Genomic DNA, 6,207 nt, shown 5'->3' with positions numbered 1-6,207 from the left:
TGTGATATAAAGTAATAAAAACTCTAGTCAGTAAAGAAATACAGATATACATATGATAATGAACCTTCTGAGAAGCAGTAGATCCAAACCAGTCCTGCAGGAAATGCATAACCTGAAATATATCTTCTTGGAACTCTCTCCTTTTTCACTATTCAAGAATAAGACTAGCTTCTAGAAACAGGAAAGTTGTCATTTACTGACAATCCCTTGAATGTTACTTATGATATGAGAGGAATAAATAACTAAAAAGGGTTTTTCAAATTTGATATCTTTCCATGTATTTTTATATTGGGTTGACATAGTCATTTCTAAGAAACATTCCCAGAAAAAAAGTTTTGCCCCATTAACTGCCTAATATCCCATTTGAAGTCAAGTAGATTATAAATCATGATTGGAAACCAATTAAAAAATCACTTCAGATTTCAGCAATGTTTTATGTATCATTTTCCAATAAATATAAATAAAGATGGTAAATTTTGTGAAAATTTTTGCAGATTTTCTTTTGCTTTGTGCTATACTAACTAAGCTGGTGGCCGAACCCCTCATTTTGCAGGGAAAGGTTCTAATTCTTTCACACACTGTTCTTTCACAATCCTAAGTCTTAAGGCCTTAGTGCTATGAGCAAACCTAAATATCATCTAGTCCAAGTCACTAATTCATATTCAGAAATCAAACTTGATCTCTGATGACTACACCCAAGTCACATAATTTTTAATTGCATATTTTGGCAGCAATTCCTGGTCAGACCTGATCCACAGCCCAATTAACTTGTCACTTGAGCAGGCATCTTATTAGTAAATCCTTTAAGCTTTCCATAGTTTTATGTCTGAATATGGATTAGTGACTTAGCCTTTGAACTAAGATAGAATCTTAAAATTCTAGAGTTTGGAAGAATTATAAATGTCTTCTACTTCAACTCATGTAGAATTCCCTCTACAAAAGGCTTGGCAGATAATACATCCAGTCTCTACTTAAATCCTTCTGGTGATAGAGGCCTCATTCACCACCAAGCAGCCCTTTCCATGTTTCAGTAGTTTTGATTGGTAGAAAGCCTTTATTTTTATTTTGCTGAAATACGCTTCCGGTAATTTCTAGCTGTTGGTCCCCTAGTTTGGCTCTCTGGAATAAATAGTCTTCTCATTTTTTTCTCCCATGGTGGCCCTATAAGTATGTCTTCCACACAAAAAAACTGCTTGGACAACCAAATATCTTATACACACACAACATATTTTATAGAATTCTATTGTCTATCTACGGAGAGAGAGAGAGAATAGTACCAATTATAGCAACAGTAATAGTGAAAAAGAACAAGAATTCCAATAATATTTTATATTTAGAATAAGCTAGAGGCTAGGAAGGACCAAATAATAATGACTAACTTATTTAACGATTAATGTAGAACATTTTGAAGGGGAATCAGTTTCACTCCATTCAGCATAATTAAAATGTTTGCATAATCCCACTGGAGTTATTGTCTGAGTGAAGTTTTTCTGGAGTAAGCAAAAATGTAATCCCAAATTATAGGGTTACCAAGAATACCAAATACATTCTGCAATTATTTAAGTATTTAAAAAAATAACTTTTGGGAAGAGAAATGAAAAAAAGAGGATTAACTTAAAAATTAAATTATTTCCATCAGTTCACATTTGGCCTATGAAAATAATAGTTAATAATTGATAGTTATGATGATACTAGTGTATGAATTTCAAATAGCTATGGAAACCTTAACATAATTATGTTATTTTTTGGTCTTCACCTTCTTCTCAGAAAGACCATATGTCATAATATTTTAATATGTGTGAGATCACACACAGATACACACACACACACAATTTGCTCACTATTTAAACCGCAGCAGGGCTTTTTAGGTTCCTTAGGGAAACTTCAAAATATATCCTAAGCTTTGTGCACTCAGTTCCCCTTTATCTTCACTTGAATTGAAAAAGCTTATCCTAAAAAAATTATTTAAAAATTGAATTAGGTGAAAAGGTCCTGCACCGGTGCATGATGACAGCGCCCAGCTCCAGCAGGTGCCACCAAAGTTAGACCCACGGAGGTGGTGTTGGTCGGTGGGGGCGACAGCTCTTTGGCTGATCCCAGTGACAATGGTGGTGTTTCACGACGAGGTACAGATCGAGGACTTGCAGTGTGACGAGGACTCGGAGACTTATTTCTAGCCCTGCCCGTGTGAGGATAACTTCGCTACCACCAAGAAAGGTTTGGAGAATGTAGAAGACGTGACGATGTGTCCTAGCTGCTCTCTCATTATAAAAGTGATTTATGACAAAGATCACTTTATGTGTGGCAAAACAATACCAACACCTTCCACCAACAAAGAATTAGTTAAATGCTGAAGAAGGCTTTAAGAATCCAAATCTGTAACAGTTAAGAATGAGCCAAGATGGAAAAATCAAATGCAAAGTTACAGACCTCTTCACAAGGACAAGCTTTTTGTGGTTTGTTGTTCTGTTACAGAGTGTGGATTCTTTCCAATGACTGCTACATTCATCTTCAATTAAAGAAGCAATCCACAACATGACATACCTGGATTTCATGCATAAACTTCGAATTACAAGTGTTTTTAATTTTCTATCCAAATTTTTTAAAAAGATAATTTCAAATCAGTACATTTTCCCCCTCAGTTTCATTATTTTCATATCAAATGTAATTACTTCAGAATCTGATAACAGAATCATCTACCTCAAAGTTATTAGTATTCCTTGACAAAAAAGGGATTGTATTTTTTACTTGGTTATTAGTATTATTAACATTAGCCCTTCCTTTGAAATTTGATATAAACTTTGCTAAGAAAATATGCCAGCTAAATTTGCTAATCTCAGTCTTGTCATTGTTAGGATGTTCAAATTCTGTTAAGCATGCCTTTTCTGTTATGCTTCATGCATAGAGTGCTGGTTGTGGTGTTAAAGAGAAAATACAGTGAGGTCATAATTTCTCCAGAGCTAAAAGTTAGTGAATAAGAAGGAAAAATAAGAAGTGAAATGTAAATGGTCAAAGGATATTGGGTTTCCTTTTCAATATTCTGTATGTTCCTTGAAAATCAGGATAAGATAAAAAGCAAAATTAGTAACAATGAGAGGAGCCAAACATGTCAACTTAGTAAATGAGATGCTTAAATTATTTTGCCGGATCAAAGCAAATAACATTTCTATATCTGGGTTTTATTTCTTCCCTTTTAGAAAAGGCTAATGAAATCATATTTCAGATGAGGTTTAATGTCCAGTCTTGATGACTGGAGGCAATGCTTTCAGCCTGATTACCATATCATGCCACTACTCCTAAAAGATGAAGCCTCTACAATGGCTTCTGATTGCTGAAAATGAGCTTGAAAACTGGAGGTCTTTTCTGAGTAAATATGCCCATTTAATATCTAATCTAATGTGCCATCACCTGCAACCAAACCAGATGTGCACTCTTACTGAGATGTTTGCCCTGGAGAAAAATAAATATATAATGATAGGCCATTAGTCTTCCTTTGCTTCAGTCCTGAGAAGTAGCACAAAATTAGAATCACTTATATGGAAATTCAGTTTCCCTTTTTATATGCAACTTTCCTGCATACATATAAAGTTGAAAAAATGAACTGATATCTGGCAGGTTGTTTGGGAAATGGCTCCTAAGAGAAAACAGACTTGCCAGAATTTAAATATTCTATTACTGATTGATAAAATGTGCTACACACAGTCACTGGAGGTTTAAATTAAAACAAGTGTATAGCCTTTTGCCTGCTTGCAGCATGGCTACATGCAGCCATTAGACTGAGACATAATAAATCACCAGGGTACATCATGTGAAGCATTACATGGCTTATTCTTGATTTACTGAGAAATCTCATTGCTATGTGTATACTGATAACCCTGAAGTAAACCACAACTGCTGTTCAAGTGAACAGAGCAGGATTTGTGATAACTCTGACTGAAATGAGCTGCCCCAAACTCAAATGTTGATGGTTTGGTATATATTGGTACCATGTTAGCTCCCTCTGCTGACATTGAATCTCAAACAAGAACAGACACCCTTGACATAGGTCTGTTATGAGCACAGAAGAATGGGAAGAAAAGTTGCCAAAGTCAAAAACATCCCAGGAGAAAAGAAGCATGAACAGCCCTGGCAATCAGTGATCCATGATATTGTAATAGTTGGAATGACTAAATATGTATGTGAACTACAAAAGAACCATCAGAATTCAATCCATTGTTAAACAAAGAAAAAACAGGTGTATTTTAGATAGGACTAGAGTTATGTGTGATAAATGTGCCTTATTTAGTCTAACAGACATTTCTGGAGCCTTTCTAAGAATCGATTTGTAGACGAGACTTTTTCTCTCATTAGCTTCTGTAATCTTTGACAATGCCAGTGGATCCCTTATCAGTACATTTAGGTGATTGGATCAGGTGGTTTCTGAACCGTCAGTTCTCTAATGTCATGTTTGGTGGCTTGCAGGAACTGAAATGGCATCTGAAAACTTTATAAACTCAACTGTCTAAATCATGAATTACAGAGAAAGAGACTCTGTTCTTCAAAAAGTTGATGTTACCACACTTGAATTTGAAAATTATAAAGACAACTGTTTAAATGGTTCTACATACACTCTAGAAAGAAACATATTCTTTGGAAATCACCCAACTTTTTTTTATAACTATATATATTAATTTATTACCAGGATAATTTGTCAGTATGCTAAATAAAGTCAGATAATTTAAAAAAAAAATTGAATTAGGCAAAGCAGCTTTTGACTTCACCACAACTCTAGGCTTCAGTGTTAAGATGGGCCAGGAAAATACATACTAGCATCACTCATCTAATTTTATTAAGCATCCACCTTAAAGGCACAATGGTATAGCTGAAAGAGCAGTGGCCTGGAAAACAGGAAAGATGCGTTCTAGACTTTACTCTGCTATAAAATAACTGTATAAACTTAGATTTTTGCTTGCTCATCTGTAAAATGAGAAAGCAGAGTAAACTAAAATTTTTTGTGAAATGCTCTTTGAATAAGAACTCCATTACCAAATAAATTAAGAAAACGAGGCTGAGTCCCATTGGGCACTGCCAGCTTATATTAGCATAGTAAAGGCCCTGAGAAATCATGAACTCAAAAAATATATTTAACTTTTTAAAATCAGCAATTCAGCATTTCTACACATGAATTGATTACAAAAGTTCCCTTGTTTGTTTGTTTGACACAACCCTATTAACATCCCTTGTAATGCTCTGTGGAATACCATTTAGGAAAATGCTGTTGATAAATTATGGGTTAAAATTATGATTCTATCATGAAGACACTGTTCTGTGTGAATGAAGAAACACAGTGTATAATAAATCGCTGACTTCAAGGATCATTTGCATTAATTGTTCATGGAGGACTTCCGTGCATGTAATTGACCTCATATAAAGGGGTTCTAAAAATATACTGGTGAAGTCTAGAAAGTGAAGGCAGTCCAAAGCTATTTGTGGAAAGCTTTGTATAGCATATTGGACTGAATTAGCCTACTGAAATCTTCACCTTGCATTTGCCTAGCAGGGAACAAATTTGAAGCAGGGAATAAAGGAAAGGACCAGGTTGCTTGGACACCTGACCTTGTCTGTTGATCACGAGAAAAGAAAGGTGGCTCTGGAGTTTTTTTTCCAAGTACATTTTTTTTCATGGAGTTATGTATCCTGGGAGGTTTTCTGTTTTTCTGAAAGTTGCTTCAAAAGGTCCTCTTCTGCCCTGTGGTCAGGCTATTTATTGATTCCAATGTGTGACATGTTATACAAGAAGGAAATTTTTAAAACATCCTGATGTACTTCCTCTCCTTCCCCTTTTCTACAGTCCCTCCCCTTATATTCCAAGTCTCTTATGCTCTCGTTTGGTGGTCAGCGGGAATCTGATGGACTAATTCATTCTAATGTATCAAGTGATTTAACTCATATTTGACTCTCTGGAAGGTATTTGCATTTTAAAAGAGGAAGTAGCGAAGGAGCAATACTTAAACTGAAAGTTGACCACTTATGGCAGGATTTCAGGCAGCAGCAAACATCAGCACGTATTGTATTGCCAGACCGATGAGTCAGCCAGTGGAGGAGGCAGAGAGAAAGTGAATGGAAGACACAGAGCAAAAAGAGATGATTTCAGAAGAAACAGAGCAAAAAAAACACAAAAAAACAACGAGAAAAGTACATCAGTCATGAAGTACTCCAGTGGGTGAT

At 35.3% G+C, this 6,207-nt stretch overlaps 1 pseudogene; it reads left to right on the top strand.

Annotated features, from left to right (window-relative positions):
* The first annotated feature begins 2,105 nt into the window (after positions 1–2,105).
* LOC119509612 lies at positions 2,106–2,354 on the top strand (annotated as a pseudogene).
* Positions 2,355–6,207: the final 3,853 nt, after the last annotated feature.

The sequence above is a fragment of the Choloepus didactylus genome, chromosome 14, assembly GCF_015220235.1.
Source record: "Choloepus didactylus isolate mChoDid1 chromosome 14, mChoDid1.pri, whole genome shotgun sequence".
Taxonomy (NCBI): Eukaryota; Metazoa; Chordata; class Mammalia; order Pilosa; family Megalonychidae; genus Choloepus; species Choloepus didactylus.
The sequence above is the reverse complement of the archived record's forward strand: the minus strand, read 5'-3'. Positions and strand labels throughout refer to the sequence as shown.